This window comes from Crinia signifera, chromosome 5 (genome assembly GCF_055691185.1).
Source record: "Crinia signifera chromosome 5, ASM5569118v1, whole genome shotgun sequence".
Classification (NCBI taxonomy): Eukaryota; Metazoa; Chordata; class Amphibia; order Anura; family Myobatrachidae; genus Crinia; species Crinia signifera.
The window spans coordinates 129,381,668-129,398,576 of NC_139221.1; the positions used below are offsets into that span (position 1 = coordinate 129,381,668).

The 16,909-nt window shown below is 44.9% G+C and overlaps 1 long non-coding RNA gene across 1 annotated transcript; it reads left to right on the top strand.

Annotated features, from left to right (window-relative positions):
- The first annotated feature begins 10,756 nt into the window (after nt 1–10,756).
- Nucleotides 10,757–12,506, top strand: LOC146079544 (uncharacterized). The gene is made up of 3 exons (XR_014474599.1): nt 10,757–10,859; nt 10,958–11,022; nt 12,417–12,506. It is a non-coding gene; the product is annotated as an uncharacterized LOC146079544 (long non-coding RNA).
- The last annotated feature ends 4,403 nt before the right edge of the window (nt 12,507–16,909 follow it).

A 16,909-nucleotide genomic window follows, 5' to 3' on the forward strand; every position in this document is an offset into this window, starting at 1 on the left:
GGTTCCCTGATTTTTAATTACCGGCCCCGGCTCCTTCAGCCTGGTGCTGGTTACAGCTGTGGGGGGGACCCCACGCTGTTTTTTTATTTTTTTTTATTTTATTTTTCTATTTTTTTACACTGAAGCCTGCACGGATCTGACTGATCCGTGCAGGCTAAAACGCAAATACGACAGGAAAATGGTGTTCTATTTTTCTGTCGTATTTGCGTGGGTGTTTCACAACACTTAGCAGCCGTATTATCAGTACGGCTGCTTAGTACATCAGGAACCACCATTCTTTTGAATGGTGATTTCTGTCGTATCCTATCGATGGTGTAGACATTCGTATTTGTAAATACAAATACGAATGTTCCATCTTTAGGACTACGAATTGTTGTATTTTTGGGATTGTAAATCCCGAAAATACAAATTCGTAAAAAAAAGGTGTATTTCTCCCTACGAATACACCTTTTTTCTACGAATCCATTTTGGTAAATGTCCCCCTATATGTATTTGTTTTGTGTATCAGTTTTTTTAAGCCCATTCAAAATGTCATAATAATATGCATTAAGGAGCACTACTACTGTGTGGCATAGCATGAAAGGGAACTATTGTGTGGCACATTTCAGACTCAGAAGGCACTCCCACTGTCACCACTGTATTAGTAACATTCTCAAACGGTATTGGGTTATTTATTTCTGTAACAAATTGGCTTTCCCACAGCTTTCAGAAGTGGGTAAAGTCTCTCTCCCCAATATTGTATCATACATTAAGTCAGGAAACAAACCTACAGAGACTTCAGCAGAACCACACTGCATGTTTAGCTTCACAGTAACTTTATACCGTATATCCCCAAGGGATTCAGTTCAAAATCCCGACGCCGGAATCCCGACCGCCGAAATCCCGACAAGGGGGGGACGTGGATCGCCCCCCCTTGCGGGCTTGCTGTGCTCGCCACGCAGCGGGCCCGGTGCCTCGCTACGCTCGGCACTCTAATTTATTCTCCCTCCAGAGGTGTCGTGGACACCCACGGAGGGAGAAAGTGTCGGGATTTCGGCGGTCGGGATTCCGGCGTCGGGATTCTGAATGCCGGGATCCCGACCGCCAGGATTTTAACTGCATCCTATCCCCAAGTATACAAGTATCCCCAAGCCATTTTCTCCATAGGCTTTAAGGGGTTCACCAATTCAGCTTTCATAAGAGTAACCAGGCTACCAAAATCTAACAAAGCCTCTACCCAATTGTTTTCTATAGTGACTGTACACTTTTGCTTATTTGTCTCAGCTTGTTGGTCTGCAATGCAGGCTAGCTAAGCAAAGAAAGATACTCTGAGATTGAAATAAGCAGTATAACAATATATTGGTTCAGAGGTAAGTGAACAATTAGCAGCAATATGATCCCAACCACAATGAAAACATTGGATCATATTAATATCAAGTATTTTATGGGTTAGAAACCTTCTTGGCACTGCTGACCTACTTCCAGGCTCCAAACCCACATTCTTAGGTTCTGTATACTTCCCAGGACCCTTTTCCACTGGAACAGTCTTACCAGTGGTTACTGGAGACCTCTGGTGTGGACTAGGGCATGGTGGAGTAACCTTAATAGTTTTTAGCTTCCACATATCCCTGCACCATTTAACCAATTGGTCTGCTGTTTTAGTGTCCGCATGGCTCGATCACTTATGCAGAGTTGTAGGTAGAGACCAGTGGTATTGATCCTTAACTACCCTTTACATGATCTGTGGTCCTGTTAGAGACTCTGGGTGTAATCACTTTGAAGTAAGGTCATGTACTAAATACTCCAATCCTGGGATTGAAATCCCAGACATTTTCAGGCCAAATCCCGGGATCCTGACTATCTCAATCTTGGAATTGGTCACCCTACTCCAGAAGTCCCAAAGGCCATAACCCCAGGAGGTGTCATGAAGGCCATAGCCTGAAAGGGGGTCCCGAAAGTCACAGCCTCGGGAGAGATTTCCAACATGACTTTGTTCCAGCTAAGCACTCCAGTCAGTCAGATGGGAAAAAAACAGATTCTGACTGCGTGGAAGTATCACTGGCTGAATCTACTCAGCCTCTTGAGAAGTTGGCTTCTGATTCTAGAGTCTAGATCAATTATTTTTGATGGGGACCTAGGCCAGTTTCTTGCCTTGGCAAAACATTTTGTCACCATTAGGGAGTCAAGACCATCTTTGGGTATCACTTCAGACAAAATAGTGATCTATCTTACCTATTCTTTCAGGGGGAAGCCTTTGGAATGAGCTTGTGTGCTAATCAATACTGAGGATCCGATACTTCAAAATTTCTGGGTATTCTGTGATGCCATAATCAAGGAATTTGGTCCCAGAAAAGATCCTCTGAATTTGTCTAAGTTGTCTTACCTGCTGAGAATCAACTGAGTACTACAAAGTCAGCTCAAAGATCTCAGCCAATAGTCTTGACAGCAGGATCTGCTATCCTGTCTTCTTATTGCAGCAATTCTCCTGAAGCTTCAGCTCTTATGGGAAGAAAACCAATATTAGGATTCAACCAGGATTCAGAGTTACAATATGCTGCCACAGCTTTTTCCCATTTTTTATTGTCTTTGTTTGTGTCAGCATGCCAGGTTTTCTTATGTATTCCTTGTTGTGGAAAACCTGGATATTGGGGTTCTTTGACCCCCGTCAAGAAGGGGGTACTGTTACGAGCTGCCTCTGGTGAGTTTGTGTAACTGCAATCTGTCTCTTGTATGTGTTCTGTGCACAGTGTCACTTGTTACATAAATAGACCATTAGTACTCTGCCTTGTGTGTCAGGCTGTTCAGCTGCATTGACTCTCCTCATTAAGGAGGCTAGTCCATTCTAGCTGCTCTGATTGGATATTGTATCCTATATTACACAGTATGCCCTATGACTCATTGCTGGTTATACTGTCCAAACCCTGACTCTGCATGTATCCTGACTCTGAACTACTCTGCATGTATCCTGATTAGCAGGGACTGCACCACTACACCTTGGCCATTGCAGTTCATTACTCAGTGCTTGGTAACTCCATCTTTAGTGCTGTGGTGAAAGTGTATACCATCTGATGTATTGGTCCGTGCTAGTCACACATGGTAGTGTGCTAAGTTGTTATTTGTCTTGTGTGTCTGGTCCTTCCTTTTGTGTCCCCGTCTGACTGCAGTTCTTAACTCTACAGGGGTGGGGTCCTGGGGTGCACACCAATTGAGAGGTGCGACCCTGCGGAGACCTTTCAGTAGAACTGCATACAAAGTCAAAGGTGCAGGTGCACAAATCATACTCCCAATTTAAAATATTGCAATCAAATTTTGCATTTTTAGCGAGGTTCTTCGCTTATTTATGGCCATAAGTAACGGCTTGCCCACCGCGTATGTAATGCCGTGTATTTCCATACACATTAGAAGGCCATAGACCCCTTCTGCGCCTGGTGGTAGCACCCACGCCCACCTGTCCTATATATTTGTTTTAATTAGGTTCCTGACATTTCTTAGACTGCATGCAAAGCAAGGTGAGACCTGCACAAATGTTTAATGGATTATCAGATGGGGGGGTGCATTTCTGGGTTCTGGGCCCCCCTGGATTGGTGTGGCTGTTTGGCCTCAGGAGCTACACAAATGAACACTTATTTCCATAGGCGTGCGCAAGGGGGGTGCCGGGGGTGCACAGGCACCTCCTAATGACCCCCAGCACAATTGCAGGCAGCACCTTCTATGACCAGCAGTGCCCCCTCCCCTGGCCGGCTAGCAGTTGCTGCGTTGGGCTGGCCTGGCTGGCTGGGCTACTTCAGGATTCAGCAGCACGAGTCTATTCAAAAGGTGGTGGGGCCACGGGGGTCCGTGATTAGGCCACGCCCCCTGTATTTTCCTGTGCCCGGGTGGACTCGAGCAGCAGCTGCAGGCTTAGCTGGCTCCTGGCTGAAGATGTGTGCAGAGACTGGGGATCAGTGAGTAAGTGTGTGTGAGTGTGAAATATATTGTGATGGAGTGGGCTTTGTGTGAGAATGTCGTGAGGGGAACAGGGGGCCTAATTCAGGATTGCTCACTAAGCAGCAATCTTTTGCTGCTTAGCAAGCAGAACAGTGGCGTAACTATGCCTCCGCAGCCCCCGCCGTGGCGGGGAGGCGCAGAGTAACTATGGGCATCGGGGGGGGGGGGGGGGGGGCTGCGGTGCTATAGTTACAAGCTGCGCTGCTGCCCGGCCGCATCTGCGGTCACTGTCCCGTCACTCGCTCCCGGCGCCGGCTCCTGCTCATAATGAAAACTGACACTTAGAAAATGGCTGCCCCCGTATTGCAGACAGTTTTGGCAGCCATTTTCTAAGAGTCACTTTTCATTATCAGCCGGCGCCGGGAGACTGGACGGGACAGTGACCGCAGATGCGGCTCTGTCAGGTATGGGCATGGGGAGGGGCGCCCAGGGGAGGGAGAGAGAGAGGGGGAGGGGGGCGCATAATATATAGTTATGTCACTGAAGCAAAACACCGCCTGCCGAACCCCTGTGTAATGTGAATATGGGTCAGTATGTGCTAATATTATTCACTACGCTCTGTGTAAAGTGAATATGGGTCACTATGTGCTAATATTAGTCACTATGTGCTGTGTAATATGAATATGGGTCACTACGTGCGAATATTGGTCACTGCGCACTGTATAATGTAAATATGTGTCACTATGCGCAGTGTAATGTGAATATCGGTCACTATGTGCGAATATTGGTCATTACATGCTGTGTAATGTGAATATTGGTGAATATCGGTCAATATTGGTCACTGCGCACTGTGTAATGTGACTATGGGCCCAAGCGCTGTGTAATGTGACATTTACCGCTGCTCTGCCGGACCGATGATGAGGTGAGTAGAATTAAATGGGTGAACAGTGTACAGCGTGTGGGGCCCCCAGCGACATTTATGTGGTAGCATATGTAATAGCCATTACAGTGTGTAATATAATATGTAATGGGCATTATGGTGTGTGGCATAATGTGTAATGGGCATTATGGCACAATGTGTAATGGGCATCATGGTGTGAGGAGTAATGTGTAATGGGCATGGCATAATGTGTAATGGGCATCACGGTGTGAGACGTAATGGTCATCACGGTATGAGGCATAATGTGTAATGGGCATCACGGTGTGAGGCGTAATGGGCATCATGGTCCTAGTCATAATATGTAAGGGGCATCATGGTGTGAGGTGTAATGGGCATCACAGTGTGAGGTGCAACATGTAATGGGCATCACAGTATGTGGCGCAACATGTAACGGGCATCACAGTGTGAGGTGTAACGGGCATCACGGTGTGAGGCGTAATATGTAATGGGCCTTACAGTGTGTGGCATAATGTGTAATGGGAATTACAGTGTTTGGTATGTTTATTGGGAATTACAGTGTGTGGCATAATGTGTATTGGGCATTATGGCATGTGGTATACTATGTAATGGGTGTGTGACGTGTATTAGGCATTACGTTGTAAATTTTTGGCACGCGCCTTCAGCACGCACTGTCCCTATTATCCCTATTTTACAAAAATTTGTCAACCCCTGGCATAATGTGGAATGTCCATTACTGTGTGTGGCATTATGTTTGATGGGCATTACGGTGAGTGGCATTATGTGTAATGGGCATTACAGTGTGTGGCATTATGTGTAATGGGCATTACTGTGATAGGCATTATGTGTGATAGGCATTATGGTGTGTGGCAATATGTGTAATGGGCATTACGGTGAGTGGCATTATGTGTAATGGGCAGTACAGATGGTGTAATGGTTAACATTACTGCCTCACAACCCTGAGATCATGGGTTCAATTCCCACAATGGCTCTAACTGTGTGGAGTTTGTATATTCTCCCGGTACTTGCGTGGGTTTACTCCGGGTATTCTGGTTTCCTCCCACAATCCAAAAATATACTGGTAGATTAATTGGCTCCCAACAAAATTTAACCCTAGAATGTCTGTGTATGCGTGTATATGTGTTAGGGTGTGTCTGGTGGGAATGATTAATTCTGAAGCCCATATACATAAATAAGTCACCTTCTATTTAGTTTGCATTGGTGCCCAGTAGGCGGTGATGGACACGCCCAGTAGGCGTGATGTACACACCCCTCCAATGGTGCACCCCCTAATAAAATGGGCTGCGCACGCCTATGCTTATTTCCCTATTGTGTGTTTTATTTCAATGTAATTCATTTCTCACCTTTACCTCTCACTACTTCACCTCTCACTACTTTATCTCTCATTTTTTTACCTCTCACTTACTTACCCCTGCTATCTTTAGCAGCCTCTCTCCCTAACCTATCCTCACTTTGTTTCACTATATATTTCTTTCAGTCTTGTGTTGCCCTGAGGTCACTCGGCTGCACCGTTTTGGGGTGCCCTGTGCCCTAGATTTGTACCCTCCAAAATGTTAGGGACTTGCCCGACTAATGAGGTCACCTGGACGCCGTGGGCAAGCCGTTACTTATGGCCATAAATAAGCGAAGAACCTCGCTAAAAATGCAAAATTTTAAATTGGGAGTTTGATTTGTGCACCTGCACCTTTGACTTTGTATGCAGTTCTTAACTTGCCTTGCCAAGCCTTATGTAGAAGCCTTATCCAACTTATGACCTGGAGGCACCCCAGTACCTGGTGGACCTAATCCATTGGGGAAAAGTGGCTCTTATAGATGAAGCCTTAGCTTGCAGGACTGCTGGGCAAGAGCAACAGAGCCACCTAGTACATTTATCTTCAGAAGTTTGGCTACGTGATGTGGTCCAATGTTGCCCCGTCGTACGCCAATGCTTATATTAGCCGTATGAGAAAAATTTGTTACCTTGTCAACTTAGATCACAATGTGTCTTATTATATCTAAAATACATTGATGATCTTCTAATTTTGTGGACTAGGCATTCAAAAACACTAACAGATTAACTGTACAGTCAAAATATAACTGCTCCAATGTAGTGTACTTCTTTTTATCTTTGGAAAAATGTATGACTGAGGAAAAGAAACGATTCTCCTCTGTCCTTACCCTGTGTGACAATACAACCCCCAGACCAGTCCTGGATTTGTTTGCAGAACAAAGCCCTTCTTGAAACTAGGTCCCTGCTGCATTAGTGCCACACACAAGGCTTCCTGCAAATCCTTCCATATGGCCTCCAAAAATGTTTGGGCCAATTAGTCTGTCCGGGTTGTTCTTTTTAAGGAATTCCGTCAATTGAGTGGAACGGTGGAACGTGTGGCAAAGTTTTGAATAAACTGCTTGCATTAAACTTTCTAGACAAAGAGACAATTGAAGATAGCGCCCAATGTATAGTTCTTATTAAGAACAGCCGTATAGGGTCCACAACAATAAGCAATCCAGAAAGTCCTTGTTTGTATTTATTTGCATAAAAAGTCTTTAGTTCATAAAAAGGTGTTAAAATTCCACATGAACACGATTTTTTGATATATTATTCACACAGTGGACAGATAATCAATAGGACCATACACAATCAGACAGTGTACCATTGGAGATGTGTCCTAATGTGTGGCTCTGTCAGAAACCTGTATTAGCGCATTTGTGGAATACTGTTTCTTGTAAACTTTCTAGACATTCAGATCCAAATAAAAAATAATAAGATCAACACCTCCCTCTTTGTTAAACAGACAGTAATATGAGTTTAAGGCATGATAGCTTTCATTGTGTACTGATCTGTCAGGCAGGGCCATATTAAGCCTTCGGGGGGCCTGGGTCGCTTTAGACAGGGGGCCCCCTCCCACTAGTCATAACTGGCCACAAACTGCACGGGAGAATATTACATAATGTAACATAAATGTATATAAAATACCACATGAAAAGCCTGTGTTTGTCCCTCTGTACCTTACTCTGTAGGAGCCATGACAGGCTCAGCACTGCCTCTAATTAAAAACCCTCCCATGATGAGGCTGCTGCTGCTGTCCTCCATGGGCTTGAGAAGTATATGATGAGCTCCACGAAGCAGAGCTCAGCACAAGACCCTCAGCCTCTGACCTCTTGTGCAAAGTCTCATGGGACTTAAAATATATACCAACCACAGGGGCCCCTAGAGATCCGGCCCTGCTGTCAGGGTTTGCCTTTTTTGCAAATACTGAGATCACACCGCATCACCAATGATCGGTCTGAAACCATAAAAGCATTAGACCAGATGGTTGTTAAATTTGAACCAAGAAGATTTAAAACTGAGGATCTAATTAGATCCAAAAAACAGGTACTTCATATAGTATGCATAGTGACATATTGGTGACCAGTAAGCACAAATCCATGGTTTCGAAAAGAATTCCATAGATCAGTGGCTCTCAAACTTTTTTTAGTCCAAGGCACCCTTTGGGTCTTCATGACTTTTTCAAGGCACCCCTAAGCCAAAATAATGAATATGGGTAACAAGGTGGCCCGTGTTAAAAGTTCACATGCAAATAAAATACGATTCATTTTATAGCGAGATTGTTGGTTTGTATTAGGATGAAAGAAGCACCGCGTCATTTGTAGCCTTTTGGAGTAGCCAAGCAAAACTGATCATCATAAGGGACCTACAAAAGTGGAGATTCTGAAGCATTCTGAACAATGATAGATCACTCAGAACGCTCAACCAGATCGCTCAGAACACAGCGATGTGTCAGGGCCGGTGTTCTCGCTGTGGCCATCGACTTACCACCTAACCATCGACTGCCATCCACCTGCTGTCTAGGATAGAACATGTGCAGGTTTGGGAATTTTTTTTTTTTATGCTTTATATTTTAATATTATGGGGAACAGTGAGGTGTAGCTGTGATGGGGGATGGAGAGGTGTAGAGATGATGGGAGGTGGAGAGATGAGGGTGGGCAGCAGGGCAATGACCAGGTGGGCAGCAGGTTGACGTCAGGGCCATGGCTGGGCAGGGAGGCTGGATCCTTTCTCCTTCCCTGGAGCCTGCATGCCAGGCACTCCCAGCGGCACTCAGAGACTAAGCAGCAAGTTTTGAGAAAATTTTTGTAATCAAACAAGGTGAATGATAAAAGGTAAACCAAACTCAGGATAGACCCAATACTTGCCACTGCCAGAGACACAACTAGAATTGCGGTGGTTGGTCAGGGAATATTAATGAAAAAAAAAACAGTTCTCTAAAATTCTGGCTGTAAAGTTATACTGGTACCAAAATACAATGGAAATGTGACAGCAGTGTAAAAACAGAGGGTGACATTCTATGGAATGAGAGTTGTGTTTTTTGGCAATTTTTACTCCAAAAAACAGCTAAATCGCATTTTTACGTGAATTCGCATATTTAATGTGATGCGAAAAGGTCCCAAAATCGCATATTTTTGGTGATAAGTCATGTGTACTGAAAGTGCGGTAAAAATTTGCACTTTTATCGCATCCAGATGTTTTCCAATAGAAAAGTATACAATTTGCTTATTTAATGGAATGGGATTTCGCAAATCGCACTTTTAAGGTGTCTAATAATCGCCATTTTTTCAGACCAGGTTCTGTTGGGCGATTTGGCCCAGAACTCAATTTGGTCAAGTGCACACATGGTTAATGTCATCACAGGGGTTCTTAATTTTACTCACAAACACTCTTACATATACCCCCACATCATTAAGGACACCTGTGAGGGTTTGAGACATGGAGATTGTGCAGAGTGGATTTGAGTTGCTCATTTTGGATTTGGCCCATTTGGAGGAGCTGATCAGGAGGGAGGAAGCTGCGCACCAGAACCAGGTACCAGCCCAAATAGTGCGTACCCCACGTATGTATCGTGCTAGGCTGTACCTGGACTCCCTCTCGGATCAACAGGTTGTGGGGATGTTTAGGCTAAACCGCAATAACTTGTTGAACTTATATGAGCAGGTGAGAGATGATTTGGACCCTTTTGGGGGGGGGGGGCAACTATGCAGTGTCTGGGCTGCAGAAATTAATATATACCCTCTACTATTTGGCCACTGGCCTGGCTCCACTCAGTCCGTGACCTCATGGTCCGTGGGGGTAAACACAAGCCACTTTCTCAAAGCATTTTACTCAAGTGTTACTTGCTTTTAAGAAGTTGTGGCGGACATACATCAGATTCCCCAGTTCAGAGTCAGAGTGGCAGGACCACAAGGTTGCTTTCTATAGACTCTCAGCATTCCCTCACGTGCTGGGAGCTATAGACTGCACACACATTGGGATTAGGGCACCGCACGTGCGCGGCCACGTCTATGTCAATAGGCGTGGGCGGCACTCCCTGAATGTGCAGGTTGTATGTGATGCTCATCTCAAAATCCTAAGTGTGGTTGCAGGCTTCCCTGGGAACTGCCATGACGCCTATATTCTGAGACACTCCGGGCTCTGGAACCGATTTACCCACCAACAAATGCCAGAGGGCTGGCTACTTGGTAAGTACATTTTTACATATTACCCTCTCTATTTGTCTTTGTACCTGCTGAAATGTGTGTGTGTGTTTCACTTTTCACCAGCCTACTACTCTTGACCAAGTAAATACTATTTGCCCACTGCACATACCTTACCATATAAGGCAATAACTTCCTTTCTTTGGTTTAGGTGACTCAGGATATGGGTGTCTTTCCTGGCTCATGACACCTTTGCGCACCCCCGATGGCCCTGCACAGCACCGGTATAATGAAGCCCATATTGCAACCCGCAATGTGGTAGAGCGTATGTTTGGAGTGTTGAAAAGTAAATTCCGGGGTTTGGACCGGTCATCTGGTTTGCTGCTTTACCACCCTGCAAAAGTAGTGATGATTGTCCAGGCTTGCTGCATGTTACACAACATAGCCCTATTCCAACCAGCCTATGTGGAGGAGGATCATGCAGCAGTCATGCAGGAAGCCCAACCTACCACACCTCGGGTAGTGAGGGGTACGCAGAGGGGGAATCTGGTGCGTACAGACATCATCAGGCACTACTTTTCTGGTAAGCACATGTGCCCTCTATTCCTACATGTACCTTTGCTGGAAGTGAACTCACCTACATTACATTTATCACTAACATCTTTTTGCCCCCACATTTAGCCCAATAGACACAGTCCAAGGGTACAGTTGGTGGTGCAGACCTATCCCTTGCTGTAAAAAACCTTGTAAGTATATTCACAACATGTATGTGATTTTTGTGCAATCAACAATGGGTCACCTGTTGTTGAGGAACTACATGTCCCAGCATGCCCTGACACACTGTAAGCATGACAGCTCAAAACATGACTGCCACAGCTTGCTGAAATATGTAGTTCCATAACCTCGGACGAGCCAGATTTGAGACAACAGCATCTTCCACCAATACCTTGACCATATATCATTACATTATGGAACAGATCACACCACAAATGTTTGAAGAATAACACACAGACAAAATGGTATGCATTGTGACATTTTTACTACAGTATATTATGTCATACATAACCTGCATTTGGCAGTCGCAAACAATAGAAATTTGTATTAATGTCACAAAAATGCAAGCATAGTACATGCATTATCAATTTATTTAAAGGACAATAATTATTTTCTTCCTCCATCAGGCCGTGCACTACCACCTCTTGACCCTGCGCACACGCCACCCCGGGTCCTAATACTCCGACGGGGTAGGGAAGTTGGTGAGCCACTTACTGGTGTGCTAGATACACTACTAATTGTAGATGTAGTTGCACCTATGACACCTGACACCTCCATTTGATGGATTTGTGCCTGCATAGCGATCAACGCATTGGTCTGCGCAGTACACGATTGACTAATTGAATGAATACTTTGTGCAAGGCTGCCAATATGGATATTCTGCTCCCTTACAGCAGAACTAAGTTCAGCCAGACGGGTGTCTATGCTATTTGCCATACGCACCTGAGTGCCTACACCAACCCAACTGTAGAAAGGTGTCACGCATGTATTCCTTAATCTTGCCCATTTCCAGACTTTGGGAGGCCATAAATTCTAGTTGTTTGTCCTTGAAATGTACCAAGGAGGTAGCTACTTGGGCAGCAGAAGCAGCTGTAGGGGGAGTATTTCTGGGTGGGGGTGGGTTTGGAGTCACCCCACTTGGTGGCAGATCACTCTGTGATGATGTGTTTATTTCCTCCTCAGCCGCAAACGTGTCCACTGGTTCCAGAATTATCTCTAGGTCATCCTCCAGCATATCAGAGGATTCTGTGGATTGTTGTCCTAGTTGTACAGTACCTGTGGATACAGAGGAAGAGGTAAGTACAGATGCATATATTGTCCTTTCTGTCGTCAGTACTGTTTTGGAAAGGGTCAGAGATGGTAGACGCCCATACCTAGGGGTACTATGTACTTACAAATGGACCCCGATCCTGCAATTAAACATTGACAATAATCTTCATTGACATGGCTAGGCGACATTACATTCATGTCCGTTGCAATGTAGCAGCTGGAGATGACTGTAATGTGATTTATTATTTGATGTGACATGGGTGTGTGTACTGTATGTGTAATGGCCTGTGGTTTGAACATTTACCTGCTTCCACAGATGCGGCACCATGGGAGCTTCTTCTCTTGGATGCTTGATCACTTCGGGACGGACAATCTGTGAAAGGAAAGATCGGCAGACTTTATGTACCAAGCAATGGAGATGCTTTTGTGCAAAATCATCACATAAATTACTATAATGGACAAATTTACCTTTGGTTTAGGGCTATATTATTTACTATTCATATTTTTACATTGATGTTTTGCACCTGTAGTCAGGCAAAAAAATTAAAACACTGCTTGACACATTACAACTGTTGGCAAATCTGTGGTATGTAGGCGTGACTGCTAAACCATCAGTACACCAATGTTTTTGGCCCACATACATATGAAGCTGGTAGAAAAAATGTTACAGTGTGGAACAATAGATGTGCAGTTGTGGAACTACAAGGCCGAGCATTCTGATCATTTTTAAAGTAGGTGTAAACTATTGCCATTGACAGACCTTGCTGGGCTATGTTGTTCCACAGCACCACATTAATTAGTATAACAATACAAAATAACATTGCAGTTTCAATACATTGGTATGTATGTTTCATATTGCATGTGGTGACACTTACCAGCTCGGGGTGGGCTTGCCGGTCTATCGGTATCCTCAATGTGCATCCCAGGCAGGACCTCAGGGGGGATAATTCTTTGGAGCTTCACCTCATATGATGTGTACGTTATTGTGGTGGGGCTTCCTCCACCAGTCTTGGTGGCCTCCTCAATCTCCATGGCCATTTTCTTTTTCAGCTGCCGCTTGATGTCGTTAAACCGCTTTTTAACATTTTTGCTTAGCCTCTTGCGGTGACTGACAGCATTGACCGCCTGGGTCATGTCCTTCCACATACCACGTTTACGATGTGAGGTGGTCTTGTGCTGGTTTTTCCCCAGTAAGCGGTCATACAGGGGTATGATGGCCCGGACAAGCGCCACATTCTCCTCATAGCTGAATCGGACCTTTCTTCCACTTTTGGTGCGGCCAGCTTCACCCTCCTCCTCATCCTCTATATCTTTCACATGCATATCAAAATCCTCCTCCATGCCAGTTTCTTCCTCTTCCTCCATCTCGGACATGTGGCCCTCCTGCAGCTGCTGTGGGGTATGGGCAAGGTCCTGGCTATAGGATGGGGATGCCAGCGGATCCTCCACCTCCTCCTGCTGGGCCTGGTCCGCCAGGGCCTGGTCTGGGGCTGCCCTTGCAGTGGCCATGGTGGCTGCCACACTGCTGCCACTCCCTGTAATGGAGGTCGACCTCACCAGTCCTCTGCTGTCTCTCCCACTGGCTCCTCTTGCCTGGCTGCTGCCACTGCTCCCTCTGCCACTGGCCCCTCTTCCTCTGGTCACACTGCCACTGCTCCCTCTGCCACTGGCCCCTCTGCCACTCCTCACTCTGCCACCAACACCTCTTCCTCTTCTCACACTGCCACTGCTCCTCTCCATGCTCCTTACTTCCTATCAAAGAGTGAAATGGCGCCAATGCCCCTTTATATAGGGGGTGTGATGCATAATGGAGGGGACCTAGGTGGCCCAATAGGTTAGGGGGTTATTTGTCATGTGAAGATAGTCTTGTAAATCGCATTTCGGTTGGTCTAAAATGCGCACATGACCGGCGGAAGAAATCACACTTTTTAGTGACATTATTTCGCATGAATTCGCCGCAAATCGCACTACATCGCACTTTTTATCCTCTAATGCGCATCCCATTAAATATGCGAATTATGACTAAAAAATGCGAATTCAGAAAGTGCGAAGAGCGGCGATGTGGAGTGCAAAAAATATATGCGCTTTTCTCTCAGACCATAGAATGTCACCCAGAATGTGAGTTAACAATGACAAGACATTGGGAATCTCAATTTTAAAACTTCTTTGATGCTGATCACTTTCGTGTCCTCCTTAGTAAACACATTTTTTTGATCCTCAGAGAACCTCACAGTGCCTCTCATTAGGTAATTTAAGCAGATAAGAGGTTAGTCACATGAGGACAAATGTTAAGCCATACCGGATATAGGCCTCTCCTAGGCCTGATTTATTCGTTTGTTCTCATGAAATAAAGGCAAGTCTCCGTCCTTCCTTCACATTTCCCTCAAAAACATAAACAAGAATGCACTACTCCTTGTGTAAAAAGTAGCAAATACAAAGAAGTCGCTCATGAGGTGGTGGATGTTAGACCCGGGTGACCTCATGGTGTCCTGGGGAAGACTCGAGACAAAACTTGTTAGTGGTACAGGAGAGTGGCTAAACCATGTGGGAACCTTGACTGCAAAGTTGTGCTCGGCCTCATCTTGAAGATGTCACCGGGTGTAACATCCACCACCTGATGAACGACTATACACGCCTTATGTTTTAAGGCCCCAGATGGTGCTAAGATTTTTTTTAGATATCTGTTTTATAAATCAAGTTTGTATTTGTTACTTTTTACACTTTTAGGAGTGCATCCTTGTTTATGTGTAGGAAGGACGGAGACTTGCCTTTATTTCATGAGAACATACAAATAAACCAGGCCTAGGAGAGGCCTATATCCATTATGGGTTCATACTTTATTTGTCCTCATATGACCAACAAATAATTTGCTTAAATTACCTATTGATATGCACTATGAGGGCCTTGTGATATTTTGTCTTGAGGTTCTCTAAAGATAAAAAAAAGTGTTTACTAAGGAGGACACAAAAGTGATCAGCATCAAACAAGTTTGAAAATTGATTGAGATTCCCAACCAGGCACACTGGTGCCATCATTTGTTCCTTCTATATAAAACCTTAATTGGACTGGAATAAATACCTTGTGCACAGGCACACACACACATGATTGGGAATGGTTTCCCCCATGTGCATGGCTTCTAACGTATTTCCAGCCTTGCACAGGGGCAGGGAGCCAATCAGGCAGGGCAGCATTTACCTGATTGCTGGGCTACGAAGATTCACAGCCCAGCGACCAGGTCTGAATCCAGCCTAATGTGTCATCGTAATACTACAGAGGTTCAACTACATAATACATATTGATAGAAATTTTGCCACGGAGAAAATGTGAACTTTTTCTGATCAAACATCCTGAGGACATCTCTCCAATGCCCTTGCCTTCTTCCTCTCTCAAACACAGGGGCGGATTGGCCCACCGGGAAACCGGGCCATTTCCCGGTGGGCCGCGCTTATTACCAGTATTAAGGGGCCGCACAACCCCTGGCTGGGCCGCGGTCTGCGAAAACCGTCACCTCCGCGGTCAGCAGCCGCGGCCGCAGCATTTTGCCAAACACAAAGATGGCCGCCGCCAGCCTCAGCTGTCACCAAAGTCAAAATGGCCGCGGGAGGGCTGGTGCGCATGCGCAGCCGCACGCAGCTGCTCCCGCGGTCCTGACTCCTGAGGATGGCTGTGGGCTGCCCCCTGTGAGCGCATGATCTGATCCCCAGCAGGCAGCAGCACACAGGGGATCAGATGAACAGGATGGGCGGCGCTGGCTGCGGGGCTGGCTGAGGCACTGAATGAGGTATAATAGCCTATAATAAATATATGTATATATATATATATAGGTAGGTATATATATATATATATAGGTATATATATATATATATAGGTATATATATATATATATATATATATATATATATATATCTATATGTATATATATATATATATATATATATATATACCTATATATATGTATGGCTATTTTGTGTTTGAGTTTTCAGTAGAGACAGGTTAGCAACTAGATTCTGCATTAGCCGTTTGTTTACTATAGTTTAGGTTCCATCTATATATTTTCTGTGCATTGTGTAAGCTGATCATCATGTGGTAAAATTATCTATTTACTATTACTCAAATGAGTTCATGCAGCGCTATAACTTTTCAGCCTTAGATGCATATGTATGTATATATATATATATATATATATATATATATATTCTATATATATATATATATATATATATATATATATATATATATTCTATGCTGCTTTGCTTGTGATATGCCTGTTATTAATGTTCTTGCACGTAGCGCCGGCTGGCGCAATGTGATGACGTCATTCCGGCGGATTTCCGGCATTCGGACCGCTGGATACAGTGTCTGATACTGCACAGTGGTGGGGTATAAAGGTATGTTTTTGTGTATTGCTTATTTGAGCCTGACGAAAATTACATTAAAGTCATTGAAACGTTGCTGTTAACCCTGCCTGACGTGTGAAGTTCTTTATGGCTGAGAGTGCCGCGCCTCCCTCCCGATTCTCTCTCTCTCTATATATATATATATGGGAGATCGGGGCTTGAAACTTATTCAGTGTGAAGCCAGGTGGATATTGAGATTGGGTACTGTAATGCCGGGTGGCTTAAATGAGCACTCTGGCATCAGTGCCCTTAAGGTGCCCATACACGTTCCGATGCGGCGGGTGCGATGTGTTCTTTGAGATGCATGCTCCCGCAGCATCTCATCGCGCAGTACAAAAAGTATGTGCTGCACATACTTTTTGTACTTGCTTTTCATCGCACAAGGCATGCAATGCGTGCTATTTAAGCTCAA